This window comes from Podarcis muralis, chromosome 15 (genome assembly GCF_964188315.1).
Source record: "Podarcis muralis chromosome 15, rPodMur119.hap1.1, whole genome shotgun sequence".
Lineage (NCBI taxonomy): Eukaryota > Metazoa > Chordata > Lepidosauria > Squamata > Lacertidae > Podarcis > Podarcis muralis.
The window spans coordinates 9,617,524-9,642,297 of NC_135669.1; positions in this window are offsets into that span (position 1 = coordinate 9,617,524).

A 24,774-nucleotide genomic window follows, 5' to 3' on the forward strand; every position below is an offset into this window, starting at 1 on the left:
GAAAGTTCACCCATAAATGTGAATTGAAATCTGCTCCTATCCCTACCTTTAGGGATCTCTTTTCCCCAATGGAAATGGTGAATATTCCACTCCATTCCCAATGCCTGTGGTTTTCAACCAATGCATAACACTGCTGCTCAGGACAACTGAAGCTAGACTGGGAGAGAGGGCAGATGGTGCACTGCAAAGCCTCACCTTTTTGAGGGGCAGGGAGAGCCGGATTATGAGGGGAAGGTGATTGTGCAACTAGAGGCTGCTCAGTGGGGATTTATGGCTACAGAGCTGCTCCCCCTTCTGTTGACTTCCACGCATTCATCAACAGAGGCACTCCCAGGCAAAGCCTAGATGGAGCTGCTTGTCAGAGGACAATTTTCCATTGCTTCCCCGCAGCCCTTCTCTCACCTCCCCATGATGTTCTTTATAGGGGGAATAAACAAACAGCCATTAACGATCTCTCTTCCTAGCCTGGGCCATGTGCGGGTTCCCTGATGAGCTGGCTTGTGGCATTTATTAGACCAAGTGGAAAACTGCTTGCTTCATCATGGAGCACAGCTGGGTGCAGAATGCTTTTCAAAGGCAATGCTACTGACCTCCAGATCAGCTGCTGGATGCCAGGGTATTGCAGATGCAGTAGATTTCACCCTCTTCCCTGTTCCTTTCACTCGGTCCTTCTCTCTCTCTCTCTCTCTCTCTCTCTCTCTCTCTCTCTCTCCCCCTGTCTTTCCCCTCTCTCTTTTCTCTCTGCAATGTCCTGACCTTGCAAGGCCTCGGTCTCCCCTATCCATCTCCCAGCATTCATTCTCTCCGGTGAACTCACGCTGGGAGATTAATTGCCACCATCACCCCTAATCCATCACACTTCCCCAAGATTGTTTTGACATCTAGTTAATTTTTGGCTGATGATTTATCAAATTCTTATTACCGCGCTCTGAAAGGGGTCATTTATTGTGTTGATTCATGGTAATGATAAAGGGGAAGCTTTTTGAATTTTAACTACTAGCCTTTTGCCCAGCTCAGTGAAAAAAAGGGGGAGGGGGGAAGAAGAGAAAATATGGTCAGTAATTCCTAAACTATCTGGTGTGTGAATAGTTTTCTTCTTCTTTAAAAGCTTCCCTTATTTGTTTGAGAGCTGAAGTCTGAAAGAGGTTAATATGTAGTAAGATGTATTTTTGGAATCCTGGTCTGGCCTGTGTTTCAACAGCATCCCCTAAGGCTCTTTAAACCTTTTATTACCCTGTAATGTTACCTAAATGTCTACTACCATTTTATTCAAATAGAACTTAATAGGGAGTGATGTCAGTCATGTACCAGTGGAAATATAAAACACGCCTCTTGGCCAAGCCATAGGGCAATTCCAGCATTTTAAAAAGTACACAGAGGGTTTTTTTGTAGCTCTTTATGTCACTCCCCCATCTCAGTTCCACCTATTTTAATTTGCTGCTCAGGATTTTATTTTTTAAAAATAAGCCCAGATGGTGAAAGGGAGTACATCGTGAAACATGCATTCACTGTTCCAGAAGACTTGGGAAATCCAATATGCTAGGCTGGAAGAAGAGATACTAATTACATGGAAGGGAGGAGATACCCAAATGGAACCGATAATAAATAAGACAGTGGGTACATTTGTATTATACATGATCGGGGGCAGTATGAAGGGGACTAATGATAAAGGAGGGCTGTTGCTTTCATGCCTTGCTTCTGGATTTCCTGCAGACATCCAAATGGCGAGTGGTGATGAGGGGAAGGACCCAGGACTAGATAGATCTCTGTTCCTGTAATGAACCAAGCCAGCACAAAGCTGGCCTGTTATGTCTCCTTCTCCAAAATACACTAAAAGTTGCAGTTTTGTAAAGATGCTAACAAGTGCTTTGGAACAGTGGTCACCAACTCCTGCACCAACTCCTTCAGATTCCTGGATTCCTTGTCTCGGTGGGAACCCTGACACTCGACCAGTGGTAAATTGCTTTTGAAAATGTCCCAGGCTCTGGAATTCCTTGCCAAGGAAAGCCCATCTGGCCCCTTCTGTGATGACCTTTTGCCAGCAGCCAATGAAGTTTTCATTCAGAGAGGTTGTGGCCTCATTAGATGACTTCTTATAGCCACTGTTAAATGTTGACAATCTTGTCATCCAAATATTGTTTGTAAAAGTTTTATTTATTTCCCTAGCTATTTTAGGTGAACACATGTAGAATCCTCATTGTGATTGGGAACCGCCTGTTAACATCAGCCAGGCACCCTCACTATATTGTTTTAAGTGCCACCTGAAAACGTCATTGTTTCAACAAAATTACACAGGCATGAAATTCTGCTATATGTACAGTACCTGGCTTTGTTGTTTTTTTAAAGTCTGTTGGTTTGATTTATAAATTTTTATAATCTGAATATGTATAAGGGTAAAGGTAAAGGGACCCCTGACCATTAGGTCCAATCGTGGCCAACTCTGGGGTTGCGGTGCTCATCTCGCTTTACTGGCCGAGGGAGCCAGCATACAACTTCCAGGTCATGTGGCCAGCATGACTAAGCCGCGAACCAGAGCATCACACGGAAACGCCTTTTACCTTCCCACCAGAGTGGTACCTATTTATCTTCTTGCACTTTGACATGCTTTCAAACTGCTAGGTTGGCAGGAACAGGGACCGAGCAACGGGAGCTCACCCCATCGCGGGGATTCGAACCACCGACCTTCTGATCGGCAAGTCCTAGGCTCTGTGGTTTAACCCACAGAGCCATCCGCGTCCCCTGAATATATATACTTGTTTTTAAATCTTGATGATAATATCTGCAATTTTTGATAAACATCTTACACCTTTTTATGTAAACTGCTTATTTATTCATTTATTTGACTAAGAATGCATTCAGATATGAATTTTCTTTTAATTGCTTTCTGGTGTATTATCATTATCATGATTACTGCAATTAATTTATTAATCACTTTCTAAACCACCATCTCAAGGCAATTTGTTGCTGGCATCCATCTGTCTCAGGAGAAACACATAAGGTAACTAAAAACAGTTTAAAAAACACAAATGCAACAAATATATTTAAAATGAGACAAAAACCCTAATAAGTTGGTGCTCATTGTAAAACCTAATTCTCCAGCTAGAATGATGGTCAGAACAAAAAAATGTATTCAACAGTTTCCAGAAAGTGCCCCTGGTGGGCACTTGTTCCATGGAATAAGGGCAACCACACTCAAGGTTACTGCAGAGCGGGTTTCTCCTATCTTTAGACTTGCAGGAGGAACTGTCCCACAGATGGTAGTGATCTACTCTGTTTATAATGGATAAGACAACCTCTCATGTCACTTGGTCTTGAGCCAGATGGGAACTTATATGTTAGTACCAACACCTTGAACTTGGCCCAGTAGCAAATTGGCAGATAGTGCAAATCTCACAGGCAAGGTGTTATTTGCTGCTGGTAATTTGCCCCCACAAGCTGCCACATTCTGCACCAGTTGTAGGATCTGGACCAATCCCAGGGGTAGCTGCATATAGAGCAGATTTCAGTATAGAGCATATAGAGAATATAGAGCAGATTTCAGTCCAGCCGTAAGGTTACCAATGCATAGGCAAGTCTTGCACTTGGGCAAAAAAAATGAGAGGCACTTGGGCAAAAAAAATGAGAGGCACTTGGGCAAAAAAAATGAGAGGCACAAATACAAGATGGGGGACACCTGGCTTGAGAGCAGTACATGTGAAAAGGATCTAGGAGTCTTGGTTGACCACAAACTTGACATGAGCCAACAGTGTGACGCGGCAGCTAAAAAAGCCAATGCAATTCTGGGCTGCATCAATAGGAGTATAGCATCTAGATCAAGGGAAGTAATAGTGCCACTGTATTCTGCTCTGGTCAGACCTCACCTGGAGTACTGTGTCCAGTTCTGGGCACCACAGTTCAAGAAGGACACTGACAAACTGGAACGTGTCCAGAGGAGGGCAACCAAAATGGTCAAAGGCCTGGAAACGATGCCTTATGAGGAACGGCTAAGGGAGCTGGGCATGTTTAGCCTGGAGAAGAGGAGGTTAAGGGGTGATATGATAGCCATGTTCAAATATATAAAAGGATGTCATATAGAGGAGGGAGAAAGGTTGTTTTCTGCTGCTCCAGAGAAGCGGACATGGAGCAATGGATCCAAACTACAAGAAAGAAGATTCCACCTAAACATTAGGAAGAACTTCCTGACAGTAAGAGCTGTTCGACAGTGGAATTTGCTGCCAAGAAGTGTGGTGGAGTCTCCTTCTTTGGAGGTCTTTAAGCAGAGGCTTGACAACCATATGTCAGGAGTGCTCTGATGGTGTTTCCTGCTTGGCAGGGGGTTGGACTTGATGGCCCCTGTGGTTTATTCCAGCTCTATGATTCTATGATTCTAAGTCTGTCTAAATTCCACTGAGCCAGGAATGGACATGGCTATCTTACCAACTGAAGTTGGCAAAAACCACTCCTAGCCACTGAGGACACCTGTGCCTCAAGTGACAGACCTGGATCGAGGAGCACACCCAAATTATGCTCCAGCTGCTTCAGGGAGTGTGTGACCCCATCCAAGGCAGGCAACTTACTGACCTCCCAGAACTAGGAACGACTCATCTGAAGTACGTACTTTCAAGAATTCAGTCTCAGCTCATCAGCCCCCATCCAACCCAGAACCCAAGGCCAATGCTGCAATGAGGCAAAGCAATTTGCCACAGGCAGCAGATCCACCCCCCCTCTGCCTCTACCACTGTGTTGCTGCCAACCCCATTGTGGCTTTGCCTATGCCGCCACCACTGCTGCTACAACACCCTTGCTGATCCTCTTTTTCTAGAATAATAGCACTGATGAAAGGTGTTGTGGGTGCCAGCGAAAAACTGATGACATTTGCAGAGAGAGAAAGAATATGACTATTGGGTACTGTCACAAGAAAATCACTACATTAGGGGCACTGGAGGTTGGCATTGGCCCTTTACTGGGACATGGGCCAGTGCCCAACAATGCTGCCCATTTGGTGTTGGCCCGGCTGATAAGCGAATGTAGTTTTGCAGACACATGATGCAACTTGCTATTTATTTTTTCATATCCACTATGAATATGAAAATAGTTGTGCGTGATAATCAGAGGTTGTTAAGTGGCCATTAAACATTAGTAACCTGTTTCCATTTCTGCATTTAGCAATTCAAGTGATGTGGCCACACACCCATGATTAATGAATGCTGTGTACGGGAGGTTTTGTTTTTGTTTGTTACTATATATGCGTTTTTTGGTTTTTATATTGTAAGACATGGGTAGGCAAACTAAGGCCCAAGGACCAGATCTGGCCCAATCGCCTTCTAAATCCAACCCACAGACGGTCCGGGAATCAGCATGTTTTTACATGAATAGAATGTGTCCTTTTATTTAAAATGCATCTCTGGGTTATTTGTGGGGCCTGCCTGGTGTTTTTACATGAGTAGAATGCGTCCTTTTATTTAAAATGCATCTCTGGGTTATTTGTGGGGCATAGGAATTTGTTCATTTCTTCCCTTCAAAATATAATCCGCCCCCCCCCACAAGGTCTGAGGGACAGTGGACCGGTCCCCTGCTGGAAAGGCTTACTGACCCCTGTTGTAAGATAATCTGATCCTCAGATGAAGTGTGGTATAGAAATGTTGTTGTTGTTGTTGTTGTATCATGATAAGTTCCTTTATATCTGCTCATTTTGCACCAGTGGGATGATAATGAGCCAGACAAGGTTACAACGTACCAAGACAACCCCAATTGAAGGGTCACAGAACAGATTCAGAGCTCCAGTACATGTTTGATAAGACTGTGAGTCATTAAGATATGAAGGCATATGCGCTGCACTCCTTTCTTGTGGTTGGACCATTACCTGGTGAATTTTGCACTGATGGTGGCAATTCCTAAGGGTGGTGGACATATTTGGATGGTTTGCCCTGGAAAATTGGTGGAAATTGATGTGTTCCTGTATGCTTTGGATGATTTTCCAACAGACAAAGATGACTATTCTGTCAAAGCCCTGGCCTCACTATGGAATAGCAAGATGATCCTTGATGGATCAGACAAAAGGTCTGTCTTGTACATTGTCCTGTTTTCCTCCTGGGACGCGGAGGTGGTGCTGTGGGTAAAACCTCAGCGCCTAAGACTTGCCGATCGCATGGTCGGCGGTTCAAATCCCCCGCGCGCTCCCGTTGCTCGGTCCCAGCGCCTGCCAACCTAGCAGTTCGAAAGCACCCCTGGGTGCAAGTAGATAAATAGGGACCGCTTACTAGCGGGAAGGTAAACAGCATTTCCGTGTGTGCTGCGCTGGCTCACCAGATGCAGCTTGTCACGCTGGCCACGTGACCTGGAAGTGTCTGCAGACAGCGCTGGCTCCCGGCCTCTAGAGTGAGATGAGCGCACAACCCTAGAGTCTGTCAAGACTGGCCTGTACCGGCAGGGGTACCTTTACCTTTACCTTATTAGATGCTTTTGAGATGCCTGCAAGCAAGACCCAAGTGCAACAGCACACTTCCCAGATGTCATTTCCAGTAACTGATACTCAGAGACATACTGCCTCCAACAATATAGGGAGAGCATTGTCTTATTGTCCATGAATTTGTCTAATCCTCTTTTAAAGCCGTCAAAGTTGGTGACCACTGCTACATTTTGTGACAGTGAATTTCATAGCAAAAATACATACTGTGTGAAGAAGTACTGTCTGTGGTCCGTCCTGAAACTTCAAACATTTAGCTTCAGTGTACGACCCTAAGTTCTAGCATTAAACACATTTACCATGTTCCCCATTACTCATCTGTTTTTGAAACAAGGCCCAAATTCTGTAACCTTTCCTCCTGGGTATATCTGGCGAGAGAAAAAAAAGAATTTTTCTTTTGGTTCTTAATAACCCAGTCATAAACATATCTACAGCCCGATCAGCCTGAACCAAAACTTATTTATTTAGAAGTGAATTCCACTGTGTCCAATTAGATTTATTAAGTGTCCTCAGGCTCTGATCTGCAAGTAATTTAGATACCTTCCTCAAGAGTAGCCGCATTGACTTACACTTTGGTCTTATTCTTGGCCATCAATATTTTAACCAAAAGAGAGCCTCTGTTGAATTTACTGTCAGTTATATTTAGGGTACTTTAGCCCAGCCAAACTTCAGTAATGTTGCCATCGTTAACAATGGACAAGTTGTGTCAGCTTCCAGACAGGTTGTCCTGAGGCAGGATATATGCAGACTGCTGGCTGTAAAGAGAGGAAGATGTAGAATATATTACATCCTCTCTCTGCTCCTTTCCCGACCATCTCTGCTGCCCCCCTTTTCTGGCTACAGCTTATACAAGAACAAGCTTTTAATTTGTTTGCTGTGCAACTGAAAGTCTGGACCCATGATAAACAAGGATAACCAAGACCTTAGGCAAACTCGTCTCCTGCTAGCCCCTTACATTTTTCCTTTTTGCACTTCGTTTTGTTACTTTTGGTCGAGTTTTCTGTTCTGTTAAGGTCATCTTGAAACCCAATTCTGTCTTCTGTGGCATTGACTCCTCCTCCCAGTTGGGTGTCATCTGCATATTTGATGAGCATGTTTTTAACCTCTCTTGCAAACCTGAGCTTATTCTGAGCTTTGGTCCACCTGACCTCCTCCCTGAAACTGTTGACTACTCAAGTATCCCCTCATGATTTCTCATTTTCTTCCATTTCTTATACATGCCCTTCTTACATCTCAGCTCATCTGTAAGCTCCTTATGCAGCCAAACCAGATTCTTTAGATGCTTCCCCCACAAGGTTCTCTGTACTTTCATTTCATCAATTGGTTCCTCCCAGTTGGTGAGGTGGGTTGACAGAGGAGTGATGTTGCTGAAGCTATCGTCAACCTTAGAGCCTTAGAACCTTACACAGGAGCAGTAGTTCTGTCTGAATTGCAAGCTCTGCCTTCACTGAAAGTTGCCTCTTCAGTGAAAGTTCCTACACTGCTCCAGAAGATGTTTACTTCAATGGTTGCACTGCGGGTTCTGGGATGGTGTCATCTGAGTCAGAGGGTAGCAATGCATCATTGTTGGGCTGGAGGGGAACTGGCAATATGGGCTTCTGGGGCTGATTCCTCTGTCTCATTCCATGATCCAGCCTCAGAATTATGACAGTAAGTGCTGGCTAGGAAGTAACAGGAGGAAGGACAGGTATATTCTGCTCGAAGCAAAGGAAGCTTGCCTAAATGATTAGGGTATGAGGGAAAGATTTCAATGCTTAAAACTAATAGAAGCCAACGCTGATGGAACAGACTTTCTTGACTCTTATCCAATGTTCTCTTTCAGCTAACGCAAGGACTCTTGCACTAGTAGATGGGTGAGTTTTAATATTGTGCAATAGGAGAAACTTATGCAGGCATTGTGCAAGTGGGGACTCAATGTACAATAGATTGTTCTTATCTAGGACCCTCATACTTACAGGACCACCTCTCCTGGTATGTCCCGCAGAGGACGCTAAGGTCCATGAATAATAATAGCTTAAAGGTCCTGGGCCCTAAGGAAGCCAGACTATCCTCCACCAGGGCCAGGGCTTTTTCAGTGATGGCTCCAACCTGGTGGAATGCTCTGTCCCACGAGACTAGGGCCCTGCAGGACTTGATCTCCATCTGCAGGGCCTGTAAGACAGAGCTATTCTGCCTGGCCTTCAATTTGAATTAGCCTGATCCTCTATTCCCTTTTCCCTTTCCTCTTCTATGAAGAAACCCTTTCAGGGACCCCACATTTAAATTCTTATTCTTACTCCTTGCTGGCCCTAGTAGGACCAACTTGGTGACCATTCAATGTCTACTGACTGGGGTTTTTTTCTCTCCCAAAAATGACCCCTGAATATCAATTTTATTGATATCGATGCTGCATTTTATGTTATAGTCTATGCTGTTTTATGCTATTTTTAAGTCACATTTTAATCAATGTTTTATATTTGCTGTTAGCTGCCCTGAGCCCGGTTTTTAAACTGGGAAGGGCAGGGTATAAATAAAAATTTATTATTATTATTATTATTATTATTATTATTATTATTATTATTATTAATCAATTCTCCTGTATAACAATGTTCAGCAGCTGCAAACCATTTCACCAGTGGTGCAAGTATACTGCTAAGTGACAATAACCTTTTGCTGCATTGCACAGAACCTCTGGAAATTAGCTTCTTGAGATATTGCAGATCATAAGAACATAGGAAGAATCTGCTAGATCAGGTCAGTAGCCCATCTCATGCAGCACCCTGTTCATGCAGTGGCCAGCCAGAGGCCTGGGGGAAACCCACAAGCAGTGTATGGGCACAGGAACCTTCTCCCTTCCTGCAGGTTCCAGCAACTGGTATTCTGAAGCATTACTACCTCTGACCATAGAAGCAGAGCACAGGCATCATAGCTAGTAGCCATCCTTTATAAATGATATAAATTAAATAGTTATTGCCATTTATAAACCCATATAGTGTCTTTTCTTCTTCTTCTTCTTCTTCTTCTTCTTCTTCTTCTTATTATTATTATTATTATTATTATTATTATTGGAGTCTGGTGCAAATGTATGACCAAGTATGAACATTTTCACACTCTTAATTATACCACCCACTTCATTTTCTAGTGCAGGAAATACAGGGGCATCTTACCCATAGAGGCTAGTGGTGAGGGACGCCAGGGCACCAACTTCTGGAGGGCGCCACGGAGGAGGCGGAGGTTGGACTTGGCGCCTCCCAGCATCACCTCGCCCGCCTCCGCCATGCAGAGCAATGCTGGTCCCGGAGTCTCCGTCTTCCATGGCCACCATGGCACAAAGCAGCCAGCTGAGCCGGGAGCTCCTCTTTCCCGCTGGAGGAGCTGCCCTCCAGCCACTGCTGGCCTCCTCCAGCCCTGCCAGCAGCACCGTCCTCCCTAAAAAATCTCTGGGAAACGGGGTGTTGGGGTGCTAGAGGGAGCTTTGCACCACGGCACCGGATATACTTAAGATGGCCCTGTTTACCTTCATGAAAACAGTTTGAATTATGTGCAAAATAATAATAATAATAATCAGGAATTGATCATAATCTATGTGCTAGAGACCACATCTGGTCACTGGAAGAGGAAAGTCTACATTCATCAGCACTGAATAGCAAGCTCGCTAAGGATTATCATTTAAATTTAACACAACCCTCACTGCTTTATACAGTCCAAAACCATATGCACAAGTTTTCAAAATGTATTTTTCAGCCTTTGATGAAAAGACACTTCAGGTTTGTGGAGGAGGGTCTCCTTGTGCCTAATCCAGAAAAAAAATTGGCAAGCCTTTCTGTAAACACCCAAGGTTTGGAGAAGCTGCTGAAAGAGTACTACTTATTCAAATCAACACTTATTTAAATCATACTCTCTTCCTGGCTTTCTCTGCATTGCACTCTCTCTCTGCCTCCCCCTCCCCCCATTTTCCACCCCTTTCAGTGAGGTCACCTTGATTGAATGAAGGACGCGTGGAGTGAGAGAGGTCAGGCATTAGCACAACTATAACTGCACTGCTACTGAGAGTAGGAGGGCCATCCATCACTAGCTACACTACTCCATTAGGCCGCACATGAAATATTCCCTGCTCTGAATTGCAGGGTCATACATTTCCCAGTCTAGACACCTTCCTGTTGTGTGGAGATCAATGCCGCACGGTCATGCATCATGTGTCATCCCATAGCCCTCGCTCTAATAATCGTGTCTATTCTCTAGTCTGCTGTATAAATTATGGCACTGGCAAAAGAGCTATATTATCCAGCAACCTTGGTCACTAATGGATTATTGGTTTATTGGCTGATAATGTGAGCTCCCCTTTTTTTTGGCTGAAACTCACATTTATTTATTTATCTTTTCTCATTATTGCTCAGTATGAGTGATGGCTGCTGGGTATTCCTCCCTTCCTTCCCTGTCTCTGCTGATGCAAGACAAATAAACAGCAATAATAAATACTGGAATGCAATAGTGGCAATGCAAAGGCTTTTCCAAGGAAATATGTCCTGGAAACCTCCCCCAGTAGAGATGGAGAGTAGTTTCAGGTCTTTTGCATTCAAAGGCACATAGCAAAAGTGAGCTTTGCAATGCAATGCCCAGTAAACCAGAGTTTACCAGACTGAGCATTTGAGCATTACCAGTTTTCCTTTTGTGAAATGGGTATTTTGCCATGTGTTGCGAAAACATGTGGCTTTCATTTGGGGTCACACACACACACCCCGCCTGGAAAAGTAATTATGATAAATTTTGACTAAGTGCTGAATGGAACTATTGATGGACAAAGGAAGCAACTGGCGAAGAGAGGAGGACTGGAAGTAGGAGGGGCCGAGCCCACGGCTTAAATCTTAAAACAATATTGTTCAACTGGATCCTTAATTGCACATGAAATTCATAGATGACAAAGTGGAGAGGTGATTTCACAAAATACTCTCCAGGTATTCTCAGCCACTTTAGGAGGAACCTGAAAAAGAAAGTAAAGGTAAAGGTACCCCTGCCCGTACAGGCCAGTCTTGCCAGACTCTAGGGTTGTGCGCTCATCTCCGCTAGAAAAAGAAAAGTTTCCCAAAAAAAGTCATAAAAAATATTCTATGGGAAATTTTGGCTCAGCCTTTGGGTATTTGCTATTGCACTGGGGTCCTGCATGAGAATCCAGCGCTATGAAATGAATGCAGCAGGGATAGAGAACCTGTAGCTTCCCAGAGGTTTTGTTTTGATTTACCCTTACCATTAGCTATGCTGGCCGCGACTGATGGGATATGTTGTCCAGCTTCTGGAGAGCCACAGGTTCCCCACCTTGGTATATAGAATGACAAATAATGAGCCAAATAATGACACTACACTACCCAGGAATAAAGCCAATTAATTCAAGGGGACTTACTTCTGAGTAGCCCTCTATAGGATCGCACTGTTAACTCGGAAAATTTCCAGCATAAGAGGTGTACATTTTGGAAACATTCTCCATGTAACAGTTATAGCACTGAAAAGAAAATGGCTACATAAAGTACATATAGTACTTGTTTCATAATGTGTGTGAGTGCAGCGCTGTCCCACCCACAAACCAGACTCAGGTAGCTGCCTTGGGCAGTGGAATCCTAAGGTATGGAGCCCCGTGGGCATTCCACCCATGCCTGCTGCCACCAGAGGAGTGAGGAGAGGTGGAGGCAGTGGCTTCCAGTGAGATCTTGTGAGATTCACAAAGACTGATTTATCTACTAGCTAAAATGGCTGCATGGAACAAACCCTTGTTATATAGAGATCATATAGCCTCAAATCCACAGCTGCTGGCGAAGAACAGCTGCTCACATGCCCAGCTTGTGGGTTTCCCAAAAACATCTGATTGGTTACTGTAGGAAACAGGAAGCTGAATTAGATAAACTTTGACTCCCATCGTTCTTGACCATTGCCCATGTTGGCTGGGGGTGATGGTGGTTGTAGTCTTATCAACATATGGGGATCCAAAGCTGGGGAATGCTGAATTATTATCTTAATTTATTATGATTTACTGTAAGGTTACCAGATGTCCCCGTTTCCCGGGGACAGTCCCCAGATTTACACATCAGTCCCCATACAAAATCCATTGAAGTTGAAAAGTGTCGCCGGATTCATTGAAAAAAATCTGGTAAAGCAGGGGTCGGCAACCTAAGGCCCATGAGCCACAAGCAGCCCATGGGGGGTCATTTAACCAGCCCATGGACCCCGGCTGGCCACTTAGGGACCCCCGCCGCCTGCTCAGTTGGTTCCCGTGAGCCGCGCTAAACCAATGCAGAGCAGAGCGGGGACCGCCTTCCGCGATGCTGACCAGCTTCCCATTGGCTGCAGGAAGCTCCTGCAGCCAATGGGAAGCTGTGCAAGCCTCCTTCACACTGGAAGGAACACCAGAAATAGCATTTGCGCATGTGTGTCTGTGCATGCACACACTCCAGCCTACCGCGGCGTCTGCAGGACCGTGAACTGGCCCAAGCCACAAAAACTTTGCTGACCCCTGCTGTAAAGCATCTCGAACCAACTACTGGAAAGGAGGGGTAAACATATATTTTAAGAAAAAACACCACATTTAAATAAAACAATTTTATTGAGCTGCAACTGAGACTTTCAAACATTCCATACATTGCTTCATGTCCTTCCAGTTCAACATTCTTCTCGGTGTGTTCATAAGAAGTGCATGTAGCATTACCATATGTATGATAGCACTGCATGTGCAATGCTAATGCCTGCTTAAGAAGAGGGAACTGGCAGGAAATGAAAAATCCCCAGCTTCCTTCTTGCAACAGGACCAGAAATTGCTTTCTTCTGAAATTACTTCTTGCTACAGTGATATAGCGTTTGCAGTGCATGTTGGGATATGCAATCCATCTTCCGACATACAAAGTCAGCGAGGGCGGGGTGCTGAATCTGGGGAATGAGGGAGAAAGAGAGAGAGGGAGAATGAAAACCACAATTCCTACACACGTTTCAGCATTGGTTTTGATCCATGGCCAAGGTCCTCCACCTGCAGAAATCTTCAACTATCACATTTCCACTGCTGTGGCCGATAACGAAGATAATTGTTTCATCCACTTTGTCAAGCTGAAATGAAAAGAGGGCAAAAGCAAAATGATGCCGCCATAAATCACAGCCCTGAGACAGCACAAAGAGGGGGAAAGGACAAGATAGTGACTTCATTAAGGGTTATGTATTGTGTCATTAAGTTGGCAGGGGTCACCTTTCATGTCACGCTGGCATCCCATGATGCATTGCCAGCTCCTCTTTCCAATAAAATTAAACGTAGATGTAAAACTGATTAGGCCGTGTTTGCTTCAGCCCAAGGCAAGGAAACGGCTCGGGGAATAATTGATACAAGATCACGACTGATTCGTAATGGCAGCCATTTCTCATCCTGGTCATTTCATTGCTGACCTTGCCCATTAAAATAAGCCCAGCTGCCTTGAAAAGAGGCACTTTATTTGCGCCCCCTTCCCCCTCGACCTTCCTTGCCAGGAATTCATTTTCACATACTCCTCTCCTTGGAATTTTTCATTCAAAATTATTGCCAGTGAAATATGAATGCTAGCAGCTGAGTGGCTACCCTGGCGTTGGTTATGACAAAGTGCCCAAGAGTTACCCTTCCTGCATCTCCTTGATGTCACAGCTGACACCAGCCTCATGTTTCAATGAGATTGCTGCTGGTGTCCAACCTTACTGGTGGCGTACTTGCATCCACTCACCACTCACTTGCCAGCAGAATAGAAATCTAGTTCCACCATTGTGCAGGCTGGCTCAATAAAACATGGGAGTGCTGGAGGCCAAATCATGGTTTGGAAGCCACACGTGGTTCTTAGGGTGGCCATTTAAGCATCAACCAGAGAGAGAGAGAATGCAACACCAAAAATGAAGGCATGTATTTGCATATCCTAATTTCTGTTCATAGATGAAAATGGATACTATAACTTGCATAGAAATACATTACTCCACCAGCTTCTCATGGGACACTGTGGAATGATACTTAAAAAACCCCAATAACAACACCTATTCTCACTGTACGGCACCACTTTAAGTCTTGAATTTTAGTGGGCAACTTCAAAGCCTCTTCTGCTCTCCTCCCTTCTTACAGTTCTACATCTTTAAACTGAACTGGGTCAGTCAGCCTTTTATTTAGAGGACAGTTCTCCATAAAGTAAGACACATGACTTCCCTAGTGGTTCTTGAGTTCTTTGAGCGGCTGCTGAGAAGTTTAAGACACAGGAACCCCTCCACTCCATCTCTCTACTTGCCTGCTGAATCCATTTTCCTGCCCTATGAGCCACAGAGAAACTTCTCACCCTCTGCTGATGGACAAATGGCATTGGCTAGAGAAAGATAGAAAGGACCATCATTCTCTACACTTCCTCCTTCAATATGCTACTGCATTCTTTGAATGTGTCAGGGATGCACTGTAAGCAATTCAATGAGGGAGCCAGGAACTAAGAATTATGCTAGGGTGTTGGAGCCAAAAAAAACCCACAGATAATGTTTTTATTGAATTTGTTAGTCACTTTATACTGTATTGCCCAGGAAAACCCAAAGTGACTTGCAACCAAACAGAGAAAAGGCAGACAAAAAAACCCCCAAATGTAGTATGGGGGTTCTTCTGGAGCCAACTCTGCCACTGGTAGTCCAAATGGAGTCTGTGGCAATGATTGCCTACTTTCTGCTATGGCTGATTCAACAGCTACAGTCATTCCTGGACAGAGATAGCCTTGACACAGGGATCCATGTTCTGGTAACCTCCCAATTGGATGTGAAGTTCTGAAGCTGCAGCTCTTGGGGTGTTCACATGAACATACACAGGCTATTGGACTACTTGAGACCCAGAGGACGTAGCTAAACCCTGAAGAGTTCTGACTCTGGTAACTCACAGGGGGGTTTTGTGTGTGTGTGTTTGTTTTTAAAAATGCAAGTTATTATCCAAAGACCTAAATGGAAAAAGTGACTTAACATGGATAAATATCAGAAAATAGGGTTCATCCCTGGTAAATAGGAATAGCTGCAGCATAAAAAATGGTAGTCATCCCAATACAAATACTAAATACACCAAATCCAGTGTAATCACAAAATGAAACTTGCTATGTAGCGGTGTAGGCCGGAATGGAATGGAATATAATGGAATTGTAGGTGGGAATGGAAACAATTATATTGCAATAGCTTAGTTGATTTTTAATAACTTTTAATACAACTATCTAGTTTTATTACGATACAGCTTCATTTATATTGTAATGGAGGGCAATAATGAAATCAAGAGCTATACAAAGTGCTGGCATTTGGACCAGAAGAATAGGGTTAATGTTTAGTCCCGTTTTGCATTATGTTAAGGCTCTTGGACCAGTGCCCCTCTGAGAACCTGGGAGATTTAGACATGCGGCTCCTCTGTGCTTAGATAACAAGGTGGCCATAAATGTGTCCTCTCAGAAACTTATCTATAGCCCCTCAAATGAGATTTCGTTCTCATACAAAGAGCGAGCTTGGCCTCATAACTCAATTTATTTAGTTCCTGACTGCCCTTTCTTCCTTACTGCAGTGTCCATCCCATAATAGAGAGCACACGGTGGCATGCCACATATCAAAGTAGGCCTCCCCGGTGCTTTATATATCATTGTGCCAGAATAACCTCTTCAGATTTATGCTCCTTATGTTTACCGCACTTTTTCCCCCTCTCAAGGAAGGTTAGAGAATGTGAGTTGAAGGCAGGTAGAAATAAAGTGGAAGGAAAGTCATCAGAATTTTTAAAGTTCTTTCTCTACTTTTCCTGAGGCTGTGATCTTCCTGTAACAGCATGTTGTGGAGGCATAATTCCATCCCGACCTAGAAGTCTTTATAGTAGGTACTGTATGTGCACTGGCTCTGGCTGAATCCCAGATCCCAAACCAAGTTGGGGTGATTCAGTTGGAGTGTTGAAGTAACCCAGATTATTTCAGGTCAGAATAGGTCCTCCTGGAGTGATCTGGGGCTGTCAAAAGGAAGATGGTCAGGTGGCAAGGAGAGAGGGGAAAAGGATATGCAGGCAGGCAGACTTCATTCATCTCCTTCCCCCCCTTCCTGACCGCATGTTTCAACCCCAATTGAGGGCTATGCAAGGCCCTTGACCCTGTCAGCACCTGGATCTGGGTCTCGTCAGCCCCAGAATATCCCAGATCAGATCATAGCTGTCCAAAGTGCTGAATCAGATTGTGTGTGTGTGTACTTTAAAGTCCTTCCAGATCAGGAGGAGTCCATGGCTGACCTGGTTGGGGGAGTCATGAAGAGCCTAGGAACATTTACAGATCAGGAGGAGTCAATGGCTGCCCTGGATCATCACTGAATCATTAATAGCAGTCAGTAGTAGTCAATGGCTACCATAGATGTGGAAGCCATCAAGATCTTAGCAACACTCCCTTGCCATTCAAGCAGCAGCATAGACATCCATGCATTCCCATTTCTAGAAATAAAAACAGTGTTGTGGGAACCATATGTTTCACCAGGTTTCCTCTTTACTCTGAAGCCTGACTCTCCACACTCAGATCACACATCGGGTGGTCTTTATAACTAGCCCATAATTAGAATGACTGAAGCAACAATATATCTTTTTGAGGATCCCTATCTAGTGAGCAACCATGAAAGAGATGGGATGTCAGGAACTGCTGAGCACTGTTCCTTGTGGTAAGCTAAGTCAGTGCAGCTTCTCAGTGAAGAACCTTCCACTGTGACTCCACCCAGGACCTATTGGCTATGCCTGTGCACAAAGGAGTGTAAGGGGACTTCCTGTCTCACTAGAACCTTGCTTGAGCTTCAGTATGTCTTGCATTTCTATTCTTACTATTCAGTTCTGTCTTCTGCCTTCTGATGGCTTTGACTCCTGACTTGCTTTTTAGTCCTGACTTCTCCCCCCTTCCCTAATTGCTCTTCAGCCCTGCCTCCTAGTTCTAGGTTCTTGATTTTTTTCAGGCTGCTGTCCATAACCCATGCCTGGTATGTAACCAGTAATTTAAACCCATTTCTGTATCTCAGCTGGAATAGAAATAGCTCACCAGGTGGGGTGGAGTTGCTGTGATAGCTTCCAAGCATATGGATCACTTTGGCCTACTGGAAAGGAGAGGGAGAGGGTTGAAGTGGTGTGGAGGTCAGCATGGTGCAAACACATTGGCTCCATCAGTGTGTTTCCACTGCGCTGACCTCCCTTTCATCTTGCCCTGCTAAGAAACAGCAACCAACCTGAAGGAGAAGCTAGCATAGCAGCAATACCTTACCTGGTCAGCCACTTCAGAGTTTGAGAGGTACTAATTTTTAATGTAGATGGTGGGAGAAAGCTGGAACCCTATATGGAGAATGGGAAAAAAAGATACCCTCTTCTTTTCACACAGTAGCAAATGTGATGGCAAACAGAAGTCTGGGGCTTTCCTGCCATAAACAATAAATAGAAATATCAACCTTCCCCCCCCCCCCAATCTGGCACAGATGGCCACAACGTTTATTTGACATTTTTCTCCCATGTATATATTTCATAACCGAATTCAGTCATTTGTGAACAATGTGGTAATAAAAGTGAATAATAATGATTGGAAGCATCTTAGTGTTATTTTAATGTGTCCCAGTGATTCTCATGGACCAACCCATTTCACTTCAAATACCCCAAGCCAGCTGCTCTAAAGGTGTAAATGTTGTTGACGTTGATGGGCAATTGAGGCCATTATTCTGTGGTAATGATTGCAAATGGTAAATGAACAATGCTGAAACCTGAAAGTGTTTCAGTAAGGGAGGTTTAAAAATGCTATATCATATTTAACACCAAGAAATATAATGGGATACAACAAACAATACAGATGTTAATCAATTTCCATCAAACTTTTACATTTGAACAGCTGTGTGCATGTATATTGAACGCCATTGTCAACCACCAGTAGTAAAGCTTAAGAAATCAGATTTGTGCAAATCTCAATATAAAATGACTTTATTCTCTCCTTATTCTCATATACACATTTTCTCATGCATTTCCCCTTGAAATAGTTATTGAATCACATTTATTGCATTTATGTACAAAAACCCCCACATTTTGCACACAATATGCTTCTTTTTATGTGCCTTTTCGTACACAGAAAATACATTGCAATATCTGAATGAATGTGTAACTGGAAGTTGCATTCCAATCTGCAAGCAAATTTGGGAGTGCAAATAGCCAAAAACAAAATAAACAAGTTCCTCACCCATCCCTACTCCAGAGGCCCAGGGTCATGAAGGCTGTTTGTATAATCTCTTGCTTGCAAAACTTGATGGTAGATTGGAAACATTTCTAACTGTCTGGACCTGTTTTGTTTTTAAAATTCTGGGCTGAAATTTCACCAGAGCAGAAGTCTTCCCTCTTTCATATTTTCTCAGTGAGCACAGAGAACTTAGGCAGTGGTTGTAGTGGAAGGTAGTCACCGGGGCTCCCTCAGTTCTAGAGTGCTACGTCTGCTGTTTTTACTGCCCCACAATGATGCCACATCATGATGTAACATCATTCTGGGTGGCATTTTCCAAAAACTTTGCCAGATATCTCTAAAATTAAAATGGTAGCCAGCGGGGGCTGCCATTTCTCTCACAGAATGCTCCTCAAAATGATGCTATGGTGTAGCATTGTTCAAGGGTATTGTGAGTTTCTAAACACACACACACACACACACACACACACACACAATAGCAGTCAGTGGCAGAAAGTAATTGGCAGGGGGTGTCAATGAAATTCTCCTGTCTTCAAATTCCTCGGCCCCTAAAAAAACAGTTCTGCAACCTGTGAATGGGACCATAAAGAGAGCAGAATTCACTCAGAAAAAGCAATTCTCTAGTTTATGGCATTATGGGAAATTTTGACAGCAGTTCATCACCTGACGTGGACCTGAGTATGGCTGTTTTTCACCACCAAGTAAGCCCACCAGGGACTCACTGATGTAGGGAACATCCCACAAGAAGACATTCTTCTGAAGTCTTCACAAAACCTGGGGCTGGCCCTGTTTCTATGTATACATGCTTGTAGTCCACCCTAACTCCAAGAAGCTACCCATCCAGCTCAGTGTTGTCACCATTGACTGCCAGTAGCTCTCTGGCATTTCAGGCAGGAGTCCTTCCCAGCCCTACCTGATGATGCCAGAGAGTGAACCTGGGACCTGTTGCACCCAAAGCACGAGTTCTACCACTGAGCTGTGGCCAAAGCAACATGTGGCTATCCCATTTCATCCTCCTGTGAGATAAGGGCTTGCCAATGTTATGGTAAAATCTGGGTGTGAGGCTGCTCTGCCACCCAGCTCATCGGACTAAGTCCGCAGGTCCCTGCGGAGGAAAATGAGCTCAGCCGGAGACAGGAGCAAACTGCAGAAGATCCAAGTTTATTGCGCAACAGGTTCAAGGCGAGATTGAACAGCGAGAAAGGGGTGACATAAACTTTTGAAACTTCCCTCCATGTCCCAGAATACAGTGCAAAATACATCCCAGTTACATCATGAATACATTAAGAAGAGGTTGGGTTACACAGGTTTAACATATGGAGGAGGGAGGGGGGAATATGCAGAGCTGGAGATATGCGCAGATAAGCACATCCTGAGTACCGGTGATGAGAAGACAATGGTCCATGTATGCATGGTCTGCCACCTGGCATTGCCCGGAGGAAAGGCTTGGCAGAGTGATTTGACAGGATTAGGGTCTCGACACCTTGCTTGAGGGATTATGGAGGACAGGGGAGGTGTCATGGAGTCCTAGAGAAATTGAGCAAATTGGCACGTTGATTTTCTATGAATTTTATAGATTTTAGTCCCTTTTGACATTGACAATTGGAAATAAATGGATATATTGTAGCGAAGAAGGAGGTGAAGAAGACATGCCCCCCCCTTCCGTATCACCAAAGAGAATCCAACGAATCAGGGATTTGAATCCAAGCCTCTGCCTCTTGAAGCTTAAGCTGCATCACCACTTTCTTTTAGACATTAACTTTTGGTAACACATGACTGTAGATAAGCATGTGATGTTAAAATATGATCTAGGGGCCACACTTGTGAATGTCTTTAAAGAGAGGAGTTTCACCCCCATAGAACCATGCTTCTTTCACCCCATTCCTTCATTCTGACCTTGGCATTTTCTTTCTCCACTCCCAAGTTCCTTTGCCATCCTCTGTCCAGCTTTGCCTCCCATTTGTCAATGTTGTTATTGAATTTTCAAATGCCAGGAGTGCACATAAATCAATGGCCCGCTTCTCCCCAGTGGCATATCCCTGCCACATGTGGTCATTCATTTTTTTTAATAAGTCTGCCTCTCCTTTCTCCCATTTATAAAAATGCATCTCGGTCAGCCATTGCCGTCCATCATTCGGGGAGTCCAGCTATTTGTTGTCCTCGAGTGCTTATTCATCAACGTTTTCAAAAGCAAAATCACTCTTTGCCTCTTGCTCTTATTGTGCCATCAATCTTGACTGGAGATCAATAAACTGCACTGTTGCAATTTCCCTCCTCCGCCCCACTGACAACGCACCCAGGCTAGCTTTCCCGGAGTAAGTGTTTTTATTTACATTTTTAACTGATCGTTTGGTGCCAGGCAATGGCAGTGTCATCGCAAAGAATGCTTTCATAGGCTCCCAGAGTAACAATAACTATCCGAGCATCGGTCATTTCATGCAGTAACCCCAAAGAAATGGATACTCAGCACATCCATTTGCTTTGCTCTCATAGCATCAATCATAGCAGGAGCAAGAGAAGGAGGAAGGGATGCAGGGATGCGGAAGGAATTCAGCATGGTTCACTTTTTAATGTGGGCATACCGAATACATGCTTAGCTTTCATGCTTTCCAGCTGCTGGAAACCACAGGAGAAAAGAGTGCTTTGGGGCTTAAATCTTTTCCCACTGACATCTGGTTGGCCACTGTGATAGCAAGATGCTGGAATAGGTGGGTCATTGGTCTGATCCAGCAGGCTCTCCTTATGCTCTTAGGTGCACACATCTATGCATCCAGTATGCTCCCACTGCTTTCTATGAAGCCATACATTTGACGCTAGCCACAGTCCACATCTCTCCTGAAGTTTCTTTAGAAATGGTGTAGTTTAATGAGCATTCACACTTTGCAGGATCCTTTGCAGGATAGCGTGTGGTGCTACAGTTCCCAGGGAGCTCACTGGCAAACAGGGGCTGGCTTGCCTCTCAGTGTTAATTTTTGGAGGTTCACGCCCAGCCTCAGTAATCAAGTTTCTTGCTGGGAGGTGGGGCCAGCCCCATTTATAAATAGGTGGTGGAGCCGACAATAGCCAGGCAGTCGGCTCTGGAGATTCACCTTCCCAACCCTCCCTTTCAGAGGACGAGATGGTTGGTCAGTGTTTTCGAAGCTACCAGCATGAGTTTGACCAAACTGCGGGAGGCAGTGGAAGACAGGAGTGCCTGGTCTATGGGGTCACGAAGAGTCAGACACGACTAAACAACTAAACAACAACACCCTCCCTTTGTTTAATGTTTCTTGTTTGCAGGTTAACTTTTTCTTCCTGTTTAGCGGGCTCTGCTACGGTCTTTGACTGGTTGCTGTTGATGGACCGGGAAGAAATTTTCCTGCATTGGCAGGTTTTGTCTTCCCTGTAGCAATTTGTCACAACTTTGGTGGTTATGGCCTTGGGTGGAATCCTTTAGTCTTTTCTTCCCTATATGGTGGGGGGGCATGAAGTGGTGACTCACCCCCCTGTGGTGCGATTCCAGGGTCCCCCTCTTAAAGGGGTTTTATATATATGGGTGTCGCTGGCCATACACTGAAAGGTCATCAGTGAACTACCCTGCATGCAGGGATATGGGCTGTGCTGCCTGCTATACTTACGTCTCGCAGAGCACCCCCATATCTCATTTACCCTGATGAGCCCCAGTTTCCCCCAGCTGGGGGGCTGGGAGGGATACATGCCCAAGGCCTAAACCAAGGTCTTCCTACATCCAGAAGTTTAATAAAGTTGTGGCCTAATTTTAATTCCATATAACGTTGTCAGACAGTGGCGTAGCGTAGGTTGTCAGCACCCGGGGCAAGGCAAGTAATTTGCGCCCCCTAACCCGTGGATTTGCCCTAACCCCAGATGTTGCGCCCGGTGCGGCCGGCCCCCCCGGCACCCCCCACGCTACGCCACTGTTGTCAGAGTCTTTATTCCTTCCTCATGATCCCTGGGGGCTGGGGTTGTCGCCACCTGGTCACGCTATGCATTACCTCTCAATCTTCAGTCTGATTTGGAAATGTAAGCTATATGAAGCCATATACACACACCCTCCACTCATTGGTGTGGACTGCCCTGATATGTGCAATAGCATGCAAGTGTGAACTGGAATGCAGTGTGGGCAAATGGCCTTGCTGTGTTTTAAGCTGGTAATGTGTAAACAGTCAGTGAAAAATATGAGAACCAAAACACAGATATCTTTCAAAATTCACACTTCTCCAAATTTTGCAATGCAGCTCCCAAACCCCCCCAAAATACGTACTAAACATATGCATTAAAATGCATATATCAGTGAAAATAATAATAATAATAATAATATAAATGTACTGCATTAGGCAAAATTGCTTGCAAAATGTGTATACTATGCAAAAGTGGGTGCATTAGAAGAAACGGCTGACACATAATAAAGTGTGACACATCGGTTCGTGAGGACTGATGTGGAAATATGGCAAACGGAACTTGAAATGATACATTGGGAAATGGGGGGAAATGGAAAAATGAGAAACAAAAACGGATAGAGTGAGCCATCTCTAAACGTATGCTAGTTTGAAAAATAACAGAACAGCCTGGTGACGAACCCTGGGGAGCCTCCATTCACATAGTTGTGAAAATGTGAGACGGGCTAAAGGAGTCACTCTAAGAGGCTTGCAAACAGAAATGCAAACAAAAACATCAAGAATGCAGGAGGATAGAATCAGCAGAAACTAGAAACCCCCTTTTGCACAGTGGTGGGGGGTTTCCTTTTGTATAAAGGGCTCTCTGGGCCTTTCCCTTTCATTCCCCCACCCCACCCCACCCCAATTTAAGAAAGCTCACTAAAACAAAGGTTAGGAATAAATGATGCATTCTGATCCTGGGTACAAATTAATCTCCAAGCATATTAATTACTGATTCATGGCTTTTTTTTTTTAAAGATATTTATTAAAGTTTTCAAAGTATTACAAAAAAAGAAAAAGAAAAAAGAGAAAATACAAAATAAAAATAGTTAAAAACAATTCGATCTTTCCGTATCTTATCTTTCATTTGCCTGTTTCCCGGACCTCCTCACACCTCCCTTTTTTGTATTCCAGTTCAATTTATTGGTTCAGCAAATTCTTTCCCTCTTTTTTTTAATCCTGATCTTTAATCTTAATATATTGTAACTTTAGATTTTCACCTGTTAACTATCCATTTTTTCATATTCCTTTATGACATTACTGCTAAAAACCCCTTAACTTCAATCCAACATCATTCTAACATTCATTAATTTTGCAATATTTCTGTAAATAGTCTTTAAATTTCTTCCAATCTTCATCCACCGACTCTTCTCCCTGGTCTCGGATTCTGCCAGTCATTTCCACCAGTTCCATATAGTCCATCACCTTCATCTGCCATTCTTCCAGGGTGGGTAGATCTTGTGTCTTCCAATACTTTGCAATAAGTATTCTTGCTGCTGTTGTGGCATACATAAAGTTCTGTCCTTTAATTACTGATTCATGGCTTGAGCTGCTGTCCTGCTCTATCTCAAAGACTCAGGGTGGGTAATTCTGTCACCTCTAAACTTCACCAGGATTCATCATAACACAATATTTCTACACTACCTACAGTGTATGTAAAATTCTGTACCTCATCTTCTCAATCCCACATGCCAACTGCTTTATTTTGCAACAGAAATTTTGAATAACCTATCTACTTATCCGGTATTTTCCCATTCACCTGTGCATTTCTGTCCTGTCTTTTAGCTAATATATACATTGTGTGCTGGGACACGGGTGGTGCTGTGGTCTAAACCACTGAGCCTAGGGCTTGCCGATTGGAAGGTTGGTGGTTTGAATCCCCACGACGGGGTGAGCTCCCGTTGCTCAGTCCCAGCTCCTGCCAACTTAGCAGTTCAAAAGCACGTCAAAGTACAAGTAGTTAAATAGGTACCGCTCTGGCAGGAAGGTAAACGACATTTCCGTGTGCTGCTCTGGTTTCGCCAGAAGTGGCTTAGTCCTGCTGGCCACATGACCCAGAAAAACTGTCTGTGGACGAACGTCGGCCCCCTTGGCCAGTAAAGCAAGTTGAGCGCTGCAACCCCAGAGTCGTTCGCAACTGGACTTAACTGTCAGGGGTCCTTTAGCTTTTTTTATTCATTGTGTGCAGACATTCCCATAATATATG